We start from the raw sequence: 17,314 nt of genomic DNA, 5'->3' as shown, positions 1-17,314 counted from the left end.
GAATCTATGCTTATCAAAAGCTGGTTGTTGTGCGCTGTTTGCTGGAAGACGAGGAAAAAAATCTCTGGCGTAAGAACGACTAATATTTTTGACTGACATTTCTCTGTGAGCATCTCTTTTACGAAGGAATTGTCTAAAAATCGCGTCCACCCCATAAAAATGGGGCGTTTCGATCAAAGGATAACAGTGGAAGGCGTTATTGCGGAAAGTAATGCCGTGCAGAATGCTCTTAACTGTGAACGTTAAACACCAACCGTGTTGGTGGATGCTGCTTCTCGATTTCTGAGAGGGATAGGGCAATTACCGCTCACCCCCACACGTCTGTAATTTCATTTGATAAGCCAATGTTGAGCTAGTTCAGTTTTTTTTAATTGCTCAAGTTCTAAACCTTACGAATTCCGTGTAACAATCAGGGAGTCAAGGCTCCCTCCACCCCCACCTTTGGGCATAAGATCCTCGACAACACCGGGCAGATTCCGATACGTTCTGGTTTCAGCTCATTGACTCCTTAGTCCACTATATTGTTTCATTTTTTTAAGTTGCCGGGTGTAATGCGGCATTGATGCTATAATATCGGATGTAAATTGATGAGAAGGGTAATCAGGAGCTCATTAAAGACAATTAAAATAGAAGCGCGCGACGCAATATTTGGGAAATCTTCGAAATGGCAAGTCTTAATGCTTACTTTTATTGGCGTCCTCACGCCGGGGAGTGAAAGTCATTTATTACGGCGATGAGGGAATTTAACATCTTGGGGATAAAATATTTAATTCCGCCCTCCCTCAGAGGTCTCTCACAAGTCCAACGTGTGTTCACGGTTTATACGTCCGATCGCAGCCGGGTAACTACTATTGTGAGTTTCACTTCCCTCTCTTCCCCATCCCTCTACTCTCCCAAAGGCTTTAATTAAATGCTGTTGCAATTCCGTGGCTCCCAGCAGGGACATCGTGTACTTCATTTTTGTTTATGCCGCGCGTGGCATAGTTCATAGCAAGGTGACCGGCAGGCTGAATGCCCGGCCGAGAGAGAGAGACGGGGGATGATGCAGGCAGCATGGGGGCGTTCCACCCAACCTCACACCCCTTTTCTTCTCCCTCTCTCTCTGCCGCGCTCGTAACGGCGATTAACAGGCGTGTACGCTGCGACCGAGATCAATCGATTGCTTATGGGAGTGATGGCACACAAAAGGGAAGCGTGGCCATGCAGCCCGCGGAGAATTACGGCTCCCCTTTCATTCCGCGGCGACTCCCTCCCCCTTCCGCCTCCCCCCTCCGTCGCAAGAACCCTGTTTACCTTCCACCTCGCCTTTCATCGTCTGCGCCTCCCCTTGCCGTCGCCCCTACCCCCGCTCCTCTTCCTATTGCCGGGCGATGTTCAAGTTTGGATATCGCAGTGCGATTGGATTTTGGGTATCGCGGAACTGTTGATGTGTCAACATCGAGATGTAGTACACCTAGAGATTCGCGTTCCAATTAACTCTGTGGGTTACGGTAAAATTGGACGATGTGTTTCGGTAAACCACGAACTCTGTAAGCACGCATCGGTGTACGTTATAGAGGTGTGCGACGTAGTTTCATGTAGCCAACTTTTCTTGGCGGGAAAAGTAAAGGAAAGAATCGTAAGGGAAGGTCTCGAATAGAATATATTAAAGAAATCTTGGAAGGCATTAAGTGTGTCTTTTATATTTTGTATGTGCTTTTTAATCGTGAGTCGATGTCTCTCTCCTTCTAAGTTGCCGTCGCAACATGTTCGTTTTGCACCCCGTAGTTATGACTCCCCATTCCATTCCGCACGCTTCGCACCGTCACGCGATATTGTCTTATTCCATCCATTCACCACGGCATTCCGCCGACGTCGCGGGTCCGGCCTCGGATGTCCGAAGGCGCTTTCCCCACCCGAGTGGGACCCCTCTCGCGCTCATTCACCCATCTTCTCGTGTCGGTTCGGGCGTGGAGCGTACCCGCTCCGTGCTCGGCCTCCGATGTCATCCTTTGGGAAATTCTTCTCGCCGTTGCCTCTCACGAGTATGGGATAGCGGCCACGCCGGGTTTCTCGCCTCGCCGCTCGCACGCTCCCCCCTCCTCTCTTCCATTCGGGAAGGTGGGTGGACCTTTCCTCGGTCCCAATCAGAGTTAGTGGCGTAGTTCATGATCTGACTACATTTTCTAGACCGCTTGTTTGTGTTTTATGGTGACGGGAGGGATTGTTACGGCAGCTTGACATACGGAAGATGGCTCTGCATGACGGGGATGGAAGGGATTTAAGAACAACCCACCCCAATTGTTTAAGTGAGTGTCGCATGTGTCATTCACTTTTTCACCGTTTACCTTCATCCCGAGTGCCTTACCTTTGTATAGAAAGTCGTACTCCTTTTTCAGCCCTAATTTTTTTTCTTAGAGACTTCCTCATGTAGCAGTCGTGGTATTATGGATCCATTGGCTACGTATCTGGGAAATATTTTGATTTTAAATGGAATAATAATTGTTATTCAGAATGATAGTTGATTGGCCGCCGCATGAGATGTCGGTTTGGGGAAGGAGGGAAAATGTTAAATGGACGTAAAGGAAAACAAAAAAGGAAGTGCTAAGTATGGTAGTGGAGGTAAGATATTTGTTGGGGGAAATCCAAAAGAGTCGAGTATAGTGTACATTTGCGGAGTATTTTGATTAATGGTGAGTATGGAAGACTTGATTGCGGGGAGAATGTTAGAACAGCAAGCTAGGGGAGGAAAGAATTGGCATGTTGGATGGGATAAAGGAGGTAAAAAGTATGCGGTGTTGAGGAAGGCTTAATTGTAGCGTAGGGTATAGCGTTGTGATATGCAAGGCGAGGCATAGAAATTTAGTGATCGTTAGTGTGTGTGTAGAGCCAAAACTCACTTTGAACCTTAAAGTAGAATAAATAATAATAATGGATACATTACTCGTAGACTAGTAGAATGTCAGCCTCTTAACTAATACTCTTTGTCTGACCAGAACCACATTCAAGAGGCTTACCTGTCTCATTCTCCCGTATTTCCCTTAGTTAGTACGATGCTGTTGTTAGCAAGCCATATATCGTGCGTGAATTCGTTCAGTTGCAAATAACTCGCGTCTTTAGCCGATATTGGTACGGCTTTCTTCACCTCCAGACGCTATAACATCAGTTATCTCACATCCTTTGTCACGTCGTCACCTCTGGCACGCTTAGAAGCCTTTTCAAACCCTGCGACGACGCATCCCCCGAGCAATATAAAGGCATCGCCGCTTCAGGAGTCGGTAGTCGACTGCAATGCACACCTCGCCTTTAACCTCCCCCCCCTTTCCCGGTCGCCCCGCAGCCTCTTGTCTCCCTGTCCCTCTCCCCCCTTCCCAATCCTCCCCCACATCTCCCCACCCACCTCCTGGGAGTTCGGAGCCCTTTTCCGCGGAGAGATGTCCTTCCTCTCTCGCACAACTCACAAAGTAACCGGTTTCCTCCCCAACTAACCGTTTCTTCCAACCCTTTCCAACCCCTTTGCCTGCAACCCCCTCCCTCAGTCGTCTCCTCTCTTACCGCTGCAGGCCGGGATCAATACACGCCACGTTGGCCTCCCCCTTTACCTCCCAGCCTCGCCCATCTCCCTTCCATTTCTCTTCTCCCCCACACCATGCCCGCTCCACACCCCGTCTCCCCTCCTGCCCCCGTCCCTCACTCTCTCTCATTCCCCCTTCCTCACACTCACGCGTCATTCAGTGACGTCAGAATTCATTCACGGGAAAACACCTCTTTCCCTCCTCCCCGCCTCACTCCCAAAGTCTCTCTCCTCTTAGCAAGGGCAGGCTAAAACCCAGTGTTGCCCGGAGTTGCGAGGGAGAGCGGGATGGGGGCGATTGGGGGGGGAGGGGTGCACCCTACCTCTCCCTCTGATGATAGTTTGTGTTTGTATGCCGTCTGCCGCCTTCCTCCTCCTCCTCTTACCTCTCCCACACTCTCCTCTTCCATCGGCTCATCTGACCTCGCGTCCCTACCTCACCCCTGTTCTTTTCCCCCCCCCCTCGGTCTGTTTACATTATCCCTTGCTCTCCCGCGTGCATTCTCGTCTCGTGCATTCTTTTCCCTGAGCCCCATCCCACTCCGCTCCTCTCCTCGCGCAACCGATCCGTCGATCCGCTCGAAATTTCCTTCGGATAGTCCTCAGAGAGTGTGTGTGTGTGGATTTTTCGTCGAATTGGACGTGTATGTTTTGGATCCATGTTTCTGGCAACCCCCCCCTCTGCCCGCCCGCGTACCCCGTTGAGTTCATCGGGAGTTGGGTTGGAAGTCATCACCCGTTTCCTCCGCTGGTCCCGTGCCCCCCGCGTGCCCTCTCTCTTTTTCCTTCGTCACCGTCACAGACGCGTTTCCTTCCCTCCCGCCCGCCTCCGGCCCAAAATCCGATCTCCTCCACCCACCCCCCACCCCCCACCATTCGCCGCCCCACGTTCCTCCTCATCCTCCTCCTCTCCCGCTCTCCCTCTCTCAGGGTACACGTTCACTCCCGCCCTACCCCGTCCGCGATCGATTCGGCGTCTGGGGCAGAGGCTGCCCTAAAACTGTCCTCCGCTCCCCGAGACTCATCTTTTCGGATCAATTTATTCTCGGTTCACATGCGTGGAAGTGTGTCCCGTCGAAGATTAGGTACGTTTGGAGGTTTTGCACCGGAAGCCGGTCGGCGAGGAGATTATATTAATCGAGCGTTCAAAATCCGCGGGTGGCGGCCGAATTTTCGCGAGGTCGGTGTCGTCGTCCCCTTGCAGGTTGGAAAGTTGATGGGAACTTCGCAGAATCCGGAGATTAAATCGTCGTTTGGGGGAGGGGGGTCGTATAATTGGTGGGTGTGGGTCATGGAACTAAAGGAGGAAGCCTTGGACCTCATTGAGCAGTTGGGTAGCTTAAAATACCGGTTTTTATCGCTGATACGAGTGGAGGGTCGATAAACGTTTTGGGTGTGCCGTAAGGAGTGGGGAACTCGCATGGGTATGGCTTATGCGAAATTTCTTTTGCCCGCTCCATTGTGCCATTCAGACATTTGAAAATGTCTGCCAATCAATGAACAAGATCGGTTATTCAAATTTTATTGTTTAATATTTACCATGCATCAAATATCACCTATTGTAACTCTCTTTTCGGAAAACTTTGGAGGATATCAGGGCACCAACGTTCAAAATTGAATAATATTCTTTATTTAGAAGTTTTATTATCTCTCATAACCATTAGGTTGAGCGTATTCCGTCGTTTTTCAGGCTGTCATTGAATTAGTATCTCGACGTGGACTCTACGGGAAATAACTTAATAACTTTCGTTCGAAATAAATTTTCGCTTCGCATTCTGCGTATTGAATTATGCAGGGAACGAGCTCGATAGCGAAGTGTTACGTTCCTGGAACGTCATCGGTCGGTTACGAATTTCATCAAATTAATGTTTCCTAGCACTTTGTCGACGAGCGTAAACAGTCATGCCTTTACAGTAGTGTAGTAGGAAATAGGTTATCGAGTGGCTCCTACCCAAAATAGTAACCGGCTTTTGTGATGTTTGCTCTCTCTCCGCGAAGAAATTAATGTCATCCGTCCTGTATATCAATGGGAAGGAAGCATAGGTGAAACTGGAGTAGGGCGAGGGAGAGAGAGGGAGGGAGGCAGCTTCCTTTGACGCAGTACGTCCAGTCCCCCCCCCCTGGTGCATATGAAAATCGGCGTACGTTAGGGTCTTTGACCTTTATAGTTGTAGACATTTATTCATGATTCACTTTCTGAAGTAGCTAGATATAGTATTTTACCACTTTTGTGCTGATTATATTTTGTTTTTCATTTTAACGCCGGCGATGAGCAAAATTATTTACTTAGCCACGATTGATATTTTTATTTTTCGAGCGTTTTGTTTGTGAGTGTTGTTTCAAGTATCAGAGCATTGGAAGGGGTTCCTTAAACTGGTAATATGAGTTCTTTTCAGTGGTATCCTACGCATTTGAAATGGAAATGCAGGTGTTTGCCTTTAGTGTAAACGATCTCTTATCTCCACTTCAGCTGGTCAGCAGCAATCTTGAATGTAAGCAGGTTAGGTACTTAAGCAGTCAATAAGTCAGTTATTATAAAACGTGGGAGATTCTTCAAACTAATTTGGAATTGGTAATAAATTAATTCATGCCTCATTGCCGAGTCACTCCATTGATTTCATCCTTAAATCTCGAAATTTTGGTATTAAGCTTACACCGATAATGAAAGCTATTTTTCAGTAGTACGCGTTATCCCTCAAAAACAGTTTAAATTTCATTTTTGTGAGTGTTATCAAATCATTTCCTGATTGAAGAAAGTATTTTTTTTAATTCTCCGAGGAGTAGCGTGGAAAACAGCAAGCTTTTGGAGCGTGGTATAAAAAGCCCCTTTATTTTTTTTAATTCACCCCAGATTTATTGTCTTGTTTTCAGATCTACCTTCCCCGCAACGGTTGGATGAATTATAGTTCCTTTCAGCCGTTCCCAATTCCCTGCGTCAGTGACTACGTAGCAAAAAGGACCTCCCTCCCAGAGAGGAATGTTCCTCAAAAACTCTTGATTCTGCTGTTAGTCGTGTGTCGAGATGTATGGGGAAGCTCTTTGGTCACCCGTTTATCAGGTCATTTTCTTACTTTGACGGCTCGTATCGGCAGTAAAAGTAGAATCTTAAATCTTACTCGGTGAAATGTTTTTTGGTTGGCAGATATGTACAAGGTGACGTGGGATATTAATTATTTTACTTCGTTTGGTGGGCGAGACCGCATATGTGACTAAAACGGACCTTTTTTGGTTAATCACCCTGGTGGCAGTGTTCGTCTCGTGAGGAAAGAAGTGCGTTAAAATGGCCGCTCTAGATCTTCCCCAGTTGTATGCTCGAAATGTTTCGATCTTTTGTGTATGGTAGTTTATTGATACGAGATATCGATCTCTATTAAAAGTAGATAACACTCAGATGATTTAAGTCTGTCATGTATAGAATATTTGCGAATGATCCAGCGTCTGTTAGCCAGTCACCCAATGGTTTACGATCATTGCTCAGCGCATGGTAGAATCACTGTGATAGTTATGGCTTGAGAATCATGTGGAAATGAACGTAATGAGATTCCAAAGAACATGGAAATCTAAGCTATTCATTAAAGTTGGGTTCCATGAGCTATGAACATTTAAAATAGTCCACTATTTAGGACGTGTCCTAGAAGAATGTGGACAAATAACACCATAAGAAGATTTTCGTAAGGTGTAAATGTTCTTCAAGAGGCGGGATTTGATGATTGAAATGGCAAGTAAATATGTAAAGAAAAGACAAGTAAGAACTGCAAGGGGTTAAGCGTAGGTTGAAGACTTTAAAGATGTGGGTGCGGAAAAAATGGTGACAATAATGTAAAATTGACGTTGAGGAAAACCAACGATTAAGTTTCTAGACTTGCTAAAGGAAGAGAAGCTCTTTGGAGAAGGGAGGCGGCTGAGTATGTCGTTGCAGGAGATTCTGAGAGGCAGCAAGATGCTGGAGACGGTAATAAAGGGGAGGATGTTGAGAAAGTAAGATTGAAGCAGGAAAAGAATAGGCATTTTGGGTGAAATTAAGGGAGGTGGAAAGCATGCAGAATTAAGGAATGAGTTACTAGAATGTAACACGTAGGTTGCTATTTATATTTAGAGCCTTGACAACGTAAGTGCTTTAGGCGCCATCTGAAGTTTCCATTGGAAATTTTGACCCTTTCAACGCTAACTTTCTTCAGAACATTTAATCGTTTGATATAGCTTGTGTTGTTTACAGTGACTCGAAAATTTTGCCTCCGCGGAAAAAATGGAGTTTACTCGTGAGCACTTTCGTGCGATGATTTTTTACGACTTTCGACGTGGATTATCAAGACAGGAGTGCATCCATCAATTTACCTCCACTGTTGACAATTAAGCCCCATTCTTTGCCACTGTGAAACGCTGGTATAACGAATTCCATCATGGCCGCCGTTCGCTCAGCAACGAAAGTCGTGAAGATTGTCCAAAATCAGTTGTTGTGCCAGAAAACATTGATGCTGTGCAAGAACTAGTGAAGGAAGATCGTCCTGTGACTTAGCATGAGATTGAGGCATCCTTGGGGATTAGCATGTCGAGAATCAATAAAATACTGCATGAAAATTTTGACGTGAAAAAGGATTGTTGGCGTTGGATCCCGCATGATTTGAAAAAAGCTCAAAATGATGCTCGCGTCAATTGGTGCTAATAAATGCTCAATAAATACAATCGCGGTGTCAAAAGCCGCGTATAACATCTACACAGGTGACGAATCTTGGATCTATGCGTATGAGCCCGAAACAAAACAGTAATCCACTGTATTGGTCTTCCAAGACGAGCCAAATCCGACAAAAGTGATTCGTTCACGAAGCACATCGAAGCAAATGATCGCCTGTTTCTTCGGAATAACTGGACATGTGGCAATCGTACTGTTGAAGCAACGTAGAACCGTGAATTCTGTATGTTACGCGAGCATTTGTTTGCCAGAAGTGCTTGGTGGAATACCGAAAAAGAAGCGGCAACGAAGAATCATTCTTCATCATGACGGTGCAAGCTCTCACAGATCGGCTGAAACAACTACCTATTTGTCTGGCCAAAACGTCGAATTGATGAGTCATCCTGCATACAACCCTGATTTAGCACCAAATGACTTCTTTTTATTCCCGTTTATCAAGAAAAAATTGCGTGGCCAACGTTTTTCGCCACCTGAAGAGGCCGTTGATGCATTAAAAAACCATGTTTTGCAGGTACCGGAGTGGGAACAGTGTCACTAAAATTGGTTCGAGCGCATGCACAAGTGTATCGATTATCATGGGGAATACTTCGAAAAACAATAAATTCATTTTCAACGATAAATTGCTGTATTTTCATTGTTAGGCTGGCAATACAAACAGCAACCCTCGTATGTACTTTGGGTTAAAGAATATTTTGTAATGATAAATCGGCCCTAGGGGTATAGCAGTGTGCAGCGGTTCGGTCCATCGAACTCTTAACCTTGTAGATTACTCCTGAGTACAATATTTTTTAAATATCCTTGTTACTGACTAAACGGTTGTAACAGGGTTTTGAAATAGCCATTGAATTTACGTCTGTAGTAGAATATTACATCGCAGTTCGAGAGACTCGTGGAAATCGGGGTTTTACATGCTACCTCGTTAATTGTTCTATGTTACGAGGAGTGCGAAGCATTGAACGGGAGATGCCTCATGGTTTTTATAGCCTGGTTACACTCCTACCCTACGTGGATTTCTCACTATTTTCTACTTTATCAATATTAATTTTAATTTTTAATTCATTCCTCAAAGCAAGATTTTAAATTTGACGAACTGCCTTCTCCATAGAACACTGTCACTGGATCCCTCTTCGGATATATAGAATAATTCCTTTCTCCTCCATCAAAATACAAGGGTCATCCGGAAAGTAGTACCCGTTCGTGAAATAGACACAAAAGTAAATATTAACAAACATAAAAAATTTTATTTGAAAGAGGATACTTTAAACTACTTCTCAACATAATCTCCAAGCAAATTAAGGCATTTGTCATAACGTGTGACAAGTTTCTGTATTCCTGCTGCATAGTCCTTCGCCGCCAGCTCATTGAGATACGCGAGGGACCCATCTTGCACAAATTTTTGCATAATGCAGATGGTGTTTAACAATTTCATGAACAATTGTTCGAGAAACATTGGGAAAATGCTCACAGATGTCATCAATTGTGACGCGCCGATCGTTCCTCACGAATTCGTCAACTGAGCTCACCAGTTGGTCTGTAATGACAGACGGTCTCTCCGAACGCTCATCGTCGTGTGTGTTCCCCCTCCCCATGTTGAAGTTGCGACACCACCGCCGAACAGACGACTCGTCCATTACATTGTCTCCATACACCTCCTTTAATTGGCGATGAATATCACATGGGCGAACGTTTCTTGCATTGAGGAATTTAATCACTGCCCTCACTTCACAACTGGCGGCGTTCTCAATTTTTTTAAACATTGTAAACAATCACAGAAACAACACAGGCAATGCTAGCGTCACGCAACTTGGCTCAGAGAAGGCAGACAAGCCACTGAAGCTATCTGACCTCGTCCAGCGGCTACTCGCGTCGTCAGCACTTCATGCGGCACGAACGGGTACTACTTTCCGGATGACCCTCGTATCTTTCCTCTTAAGACCACTTTCCTTTTAGACATATTCACTTGGATTATATATGTCTCTATCGTTCTTACTGAATTTGCTACCCATTTTTAGGAAAATTGCAGTTATTATTCCATTTACACCTTTAACAATTATCTATAAGATTCCCTCCTATTCCTTTGATCCCATCGCCACTATTATTTCAACCGGGTGATTGACTGTAGCCTTGCACTCTTACCTGTCTAATTCCAAGATCCTCAAACCTTAATGGCTTTATTATATAGCATCCATCTTTACGCTAGACTTCATATTAGGCCGTTAGATCTACCTTCTATGATGTTCCTAATCCCACGAATACTGAAAAAAAGCCTCCTAAAATGTAATTTTAAGTAGATGAATTATGTATCTTGGGTGATTGATTTAATACTTCTACCTTAGTGATTCCTAGTGTGTCGCTATTGAAATACACGCATTTTATGTACATAACGTGGCACACACTTCCAGTTGCCCTTCCCTAAAAGTCCCTTGCCGGTTTATTCAACCAGATCAGGGTAATAATAAAATGGTCGAATTTCCCAGCGAACCACAAGTATGGGATGAACAACGGTGGGAGGCCTGCCATTGTCGTGGAGATGAGAGTAGAATTCCAGACAGCATTCCATGCAATCGTTCTCAAGGGCTTTTCTTGATACTTTCCTGGACATTAATTGTGTGGGGGTGAATCGCGGTTCCACTTCCAAAAAAAATCACCAATCTAATTCCCATTTTCGTCAAGTGAAACGGAAGCGACCCTTTTTCTAATTCTTGGCAGAAAAATGTTTTATTGCGGGAAAGATGAATGACGCGATTTCATTGATTGTTTGTTTTATTCGTTATTAAGAGAGTTTGTTCATTCGTTATTACTTAAGAGTAAGAAATACACTCGTCGTCTCGCCGAAATTGAACTCGGTTACCATCCTCCATTGTGAAGACCTAAGAGAAAATTTTAAGAGCATTTTTGGAACCCGTATGACGTGCCGATATCCTAGCTTTACTGAAATAATGTAGCGGGTCAAGTAGTTGGAAATTTGGGTAAATTCGACGCAGTCCATAATACAGCTGTAAATCGGCATTTATCTCTGAGAAAATATTTTGTTCACTTCCATCCACCGAATCGTATCGCAGCACTAGGTCCTTCACTGCGCTCGTCATCAGGGAGATTGTTCTTAAGTAATCAAACGTGATTGAGTATCGCTAAAGTAATAGTCACGTTACAGTTGCGTCACGTGTCACTGATAATGTTAGGCACATTAACGTATTACACTTCTACCCCAATACTCGAGAGCACCATTGTATTCGTAGGCGCTAACCTTGCATCTGCGGCGATTTTGTACGGTAGCATTCCTCATAAAACAACTGGACTAACAGGTGGTAGGAAGTACGGGAATCACATTGGCACTAGAGCGCATGGTTGCCCATAATTCACATTTGGATTGGATTTTATTAATGTACTTGGGTGTTGATTCCCGTCAGCCGCCCAGATGTTCGGCCCGCTACTATAATTTCGTCAAGCTTAATTGACGCATATAATTGACCTTCCTCTTTGAGCGCTGCCCGCCGGTAAGTTGGAAGCAAGTCGGGTTCTCCCCTCCCGTGCCCTCTTCCAAATAAATAAAAGATCACCTTCCTCACGGTTCAAAATCGTACGCCACTACCGGAAAAAGGAAGAAAAAACGTATGGGCATTTCTCGTGGAACGAGAGCATGGTTACGTCAAGGGGTGTTCCACAAAAATTCCCGATTCGTCTCGAAAAGCAAGGCTCACGCCGTGCTCTTCCGCCTTAGGAATGGGGCGGCAGGCAAAGGCCTAGAGGGTGTGGAGGTGGATGTTAAGGGATCTCCTCTCTCCCTCTCTTGTCTCGGGCACAAGGGGGGAAAGAGAGAGGGAGACGGATTCGTAGCCGCCCGCTCTCCTTTCCAGCCTTGCCATTCTGAACACGTGTGGCTGCGCGCGGGAGCGGGGCGTAAAGGACGTCGGCGAAAGGGGGGGAGGTGGGGAAGGGCGTAGTAGAATGGCATGCACGTGACTGAAAAGATTCCTCATCCCTCTGGGTATCCTCTACCTTCCGATTCGTCTTATATATCTCTCTCTCTCACCACTACCGCCACCCTCTTCCCCACCCCGGTGCTGTGGGGGGCCGGCCGTCCATTCATTAAGCCGGTGTCGTCCCTTTTACGGGCGAGGTCTCGGGAAGGTTCCCCCGTCTTTCCATATGCGAGAGCTCTGCGCGGAGTCGGGGTCTGAATGTTATTTTTAGGAAGGCGTAGTGGGGAAAGCTGGGCGGGTAAATCACTGCCGCACCCACTCCTTCCCCCCGTCCTCCTACAGATGCTTAGGTGGCGTGCGTTTGTGCGCGTTTTATTTATTTTTCTGGAGTAGCATCTGTTCGCGTGGGAATCGTTTTGTGTTGTGTAACTGACGTAAACAGCATCGATTCACCACGAGGGGTCACCCTTTAATGACGTAACCCCGGGGTTGACGCCATTAATAGGGCTCCCTTTCCCAAAGCCACAACCCGATGCATATTATCAAGCCCCTATAAAGCAGGCTTAAAAGGAAATTAAAATGTTATCAATAAGTCTTTTGAAGTTTAAATGCGTGATCACTGAAAAAACGTTTTCTCAATCTTGGATGTGAAGCTAAAAGGATATGTACAGTGAACAAGCGGGCGCATAGATTCAGTGGGGCATGTAAAAGCTACTTTTAAAATTGTTATGCTCCGTTTTTTATTAGGTCGATGAGTCCCTGCTATTAAACTTTGATTACGACCCATCCTCATTCGTAGCTGAACACATTTTGATGTCGTCTTAACGCTGATACCAGGTACTAAGCGTGTCTAATTACATGTTACCCTACTAGCAGCCTTATTTATTTAACGACTTATTGTGGCGAGATTGAGGCGTTATAGTTCCTTCTTACACCTAAGCCTTACGTGTAGGAAAACTCATCAAGGTGGGAATCGAACCCGCGACCTTGAGTTGGCAGGCGAGAACGTTAACTCCGCCGCCAACTGGGCCTTAAGGCGGTATTTGACAGGTGATAGCACACTGGGGGTGATAGCACAATGAACTGTTGCTTAAATGTTAGTTATCAACGAATACGCCTCGCAGTTCCAACGGGGGAAATAATTTTTAGTGCTACATGCTCCACGGTTTATAAATAGAAAGTACTTCTATGCGCATGCTACTAAGAAGAAAGATTTGCTTATCTCTCTGGCTGAGGTTGATATGTCGGGAATCGGGAGTGCAGATGTTGTTGGAGAGGTGGCATTAAGGTTTCGTGCCATCCAAAACAGTCGTCAGCAGTTCGTTCACTTCATGATCCCCGACGCCATTAGCCTATTCAGCTTTTGAAGTCCGATTTCACGGAGCACGCGTCGTCCCAATCCCGTGGATGGACGTCTTTTATGGACGGTCGTTTCCTGTTCCGAAACATTTTCCCGGGAGTAAATGAGGGGGATAGTGGAGAGAAAAAAAAACAGCACGACGTGAACAAAATCTTTTTATTTTTAACAAAGAGGACTTGATTATGATCGCAATATCATCATCAATTTTTCTGGACAATCGGCTAATGACATGAAATATTCGCACCCAAGCGATCGGGATGTAATGACCAAGGGGGTGCCCTGCGAGTGACCTCCCCTGGTACCGGTGTATGTTCTAATCGTGGGACAGTGGATCAGTATTCGATGATGTCGTTTTAATATATGATCGCAGTTAACAGTCTGCATTTCGTGTAATGTAAAGACTGAAGCTCCCATACACGTCCACGAAATTATTGATCAAGAACTCCCGTTTTTTAACCGAACTATTTTTTTTACTGTTGCTATAAAGATTCCACCGGAAGTGGTAAATGGTTATCGAACGGAAATGGATTTTGGATTGCGGACCTTCACTTTATATTCCTTATTTCCGCTTTTAATAGCGCAGCAGAACGTGATGACTAAGTTACTTTGTGAAAGTCTTCAAGTCGTTTCCGTTTCGGATTGGGAAGCCACGATGCAGTCTTGAAGCATGATCGTTGGTCGGAAGCCCTCGGTTAAAAGTCTGCCTACGATGCCGTGAATTGCCCAGTGACTATTGTGGATGCAAAAACTTCGTAGCTTTATGTGAAGTGCTGCACAGGAACCGATATCGGCGGGATTAAGTTTCCTTGTCAGATTTTACGTATACATGTATGTACATTTGGATCATACAGTACAAAGAACCCACGCCTTTGTGAAATTACGGTCTTTATATTTCATTCCTTTTCACCAAACTTGCCTTATTTCATTTTCGTTCTTGTCTATGCCTACCGTGTATAGCAATTAGCATTTAATCGCATAAATAGTAATCCTTTGTATATGAACTCTTTTAGTAAAACCTATTCCTCAAGTTATATGCATTATATTGATTATAGTAAATGCCGATATTTGACGAGAAAATACTATTTAGTTTCGGTGCAATGAAGTATGTATCTGGGTGGAAAGTGTTCCTTTCCATTGCATCCGAGCTTTTGTTTGGAGTGTTCTTTATGCATGTATAAATGTTTACGTGGCAGTCGCTAGTAACGCGAACAAAACCCTGACTAGTTCATAGTATGGAACTGCACTTTCCTGAAAAGTGTTTCGAGTGAGGAACTTGTTTCTTCGAGTATCTCCACGACCATTTAAAATATATAGGACCTATCAGATTTTCATTTTAAATGAAAGTATCGTTTTTCGTGTGCGTTTTCTTGAATATTTAATTCACAAGCACGAGTAAGAGAAATGGGGAAGCGTTCATGGTTTGAGAGTAGTCAGGTACATGTAAGCTAGTTTTGTAGCGGGTTTCAATTCGTTTTGCTTCAACTTATGCGAGGTCTTGGTGGGGTAAAACCCCCGATAGCCGAAATATATGTACAAATATACATATATATTATCGGAAAGGTTGGATGTATCGAATAGGGTTATGGATTTAAGGGTGGAGGGTCCTGTAATTGGTATTTAAGTGTGTCGAATAGGATTCAATCTTAACTCGCGTATTTTAATCTCTAATATTTTAATTTGCGCTAAGGTATGGTGTCAAAATATAATTATATTTACAATAGTCATGATAATATATAGTATAGTATAAGACTTTAGGAATAACATGTTCTGAATGAATTTTTCTCTAGTCACTCAGTGCATTTAATATAGCCATTATTTGTGACCTTGCAGCTATTGATAATCGAAATTTGAGTGTTGTTATTAAATTATTCAAATTGAACTGAAAAATTATTATCTTAGTACACAGTCTAGTACTACGTCAGATCAAATCATATTTTAACTTTACTGGGTTTACTGGACCCACCTCTAGGTTAAAATATATTGCTATTCTCATGTACATATGTAAAATGGAGCGAAATATTCTTACAGTTGATTCATTGTTGACTGGAATAAAAGGATTACATGTTTTAGCTGTTATTTCTGGAAGTGCCTTTCAAGTTAAATTGCAATTGTAATCACTCGTTTGAATACATGTCTCTCTCTTAAATAACATAATTGCTGGAAACGTCTCACTTTAATGGAGGATAATTGATAGGTTGAGGTTTCTATCCAAAGAGGAACAATTGGCATTAATCAGTTAAAGATCGAGTGTCTTTTTTACTGGAATCCGAAATGGGTTTTTAAATTATCTATAAGCAGTTTGTAAATATGAGATATTCTTCTTTTTGGAAGCATTATTTCGAATTTTACATTATTAATCATAGCTGTTTGTTAAAGAAAAGGTTTACCATTTTTATCCCCACGAAAATCTGCTCAGGCCTTCAGTTTTATCATTTTTGTTTCCTGGAAAATTATATAAATGCTCATTGTTGTGATTGGGGGTGGAGCTTAGGCAAATTTTCTCGGGACCTCTTACAGCAATTTATTGCTGTGCGGCTTCTGATCTTTTATTAAAATACTACGTGATGGAGTGTTGCTCCGAAAGTCAAATAATCACACCGAGAGCCTATTTCACTATCTGCGGCAAAGCAATTTTTTTGAAAGTACTGGACTCTTAAGAGAAGAATGTTTTGTTATTGCTGGCATTACTTCTGTCGTAAACATTTATTACCACGTAAATTATGTTGACTTAAGATAAACATGGTAAAATAATAGTATTGGAAATTAGTTGGTACAGCCTTGTTGATTCAGACTTGTGGACGAAGCTACCAAGTAAATAGTCATCACATTTCCCGTAAACATTGGCACCTGTTTTCTTCTCGGTAACCTGTTATCTTTCACTGTTTCTGATGTTTGTGCTTAATCTCAATTTTTCGTTTGATGGTAATAATGTCGTATAATTGCTGCATAGCGTCCATGGATATTTTCTAGAGATCGAGATGTTTTCGCATCGAGTGCAGAGGAATGGAAGGTGCTAGTCGGAAGTCAGTAAGAAATTGGGTCATATTCAAATAGCTGTCGAGGTGCGTCTCATTTGGCGTGACGGGATGTTCCCGGTATTAGTGAGCAACTGAAAATACCCAGACGTCTGTATTTCAGTGTGACATCAGTGTGGCATCTCCCGTCAGTTTGAGCAACAAGGCCACACGAAGCTTGTTCGTATCACTCTTTTGCTCTCAGGCCGACCGTACCTTACATCACTTTTAATTTGTACGCATGTTCTTAAGCTCCGCTAGGAGGGGAACGGTGGATCAGCCGGAGCATCTTCCTCGGCAGGAAACCGTAGCTGTCAATATAATATTTAGTTCATTGATCCATCTTTCATCCAGCAGATGTGACTCCGCCTCGCCTGGCTACGCCCCGAAAGAATTCGAACGTCGAAACTCTCTTGCATGAGGCGATATTATGTGGAAGTCTTCATTTAGATGGCCGTCATTATTCAACCGTGACCCGGTTCAAGTGTGGGAAGGGAGGGTGTCGCCAATCGCCCGATGGGACGAGCCCGAGAGTGGCTATCCTTCCTTCGGCCGTCTCAAGCGAGACTCATGTCAGTCGCGTTTTCGGGAGTGTCAGGTTGATTGTCGACCATCGTCCGAAATGGACGTCGGCTTTCGGGAAGGGAAATCACTCCAGTTGGTCGTGTTCCGCTCGCGCGAGCGTCCTGACCCGCCGCCGATCCCCATCGCCCTTCCTTGCGCTGCATCCAAGCGGCGGAAAGCCCCCCCGCGAACCGGGGAGTGCTTCCTTCC

At 44.3% G+C, this 17,314-nt stretch overlaps 1 protein-coding gene across 1 annotated transcript in view; it reads left to right on the top strand.

Moving 5' to 3' along the window:
* The window catches only part of osa (trithorax group protein osa), a 224,733-nt gene that overhangs the window by 36,921 nt on the left and 170,498 nt on the right, over window positions 1-17,314 (top strand). The window lies entirely within an intron of this gene.

Source organism: Hetaerina americana, unplaced genomic scaffold, assembly GCF_022747635.1.
Source record: "Hetaerina americana unplaced genomic scaffold, ioHetAmer1.1.p SCAF_1, whole genome shotgun sequence".
In the NCBI taxonomy this organism is placed as follows: Eukaryota; Metazoa; Arthropoda; class Insecta; order Odonata; family Calopterygidae; genus Hetaerina; species Hetaerina americana.
The sequence above is the reverse complement of the archived record's forward strand: the minus strand, read 5'-3'. Positions and strand labels throughout refer to the sequence as shown.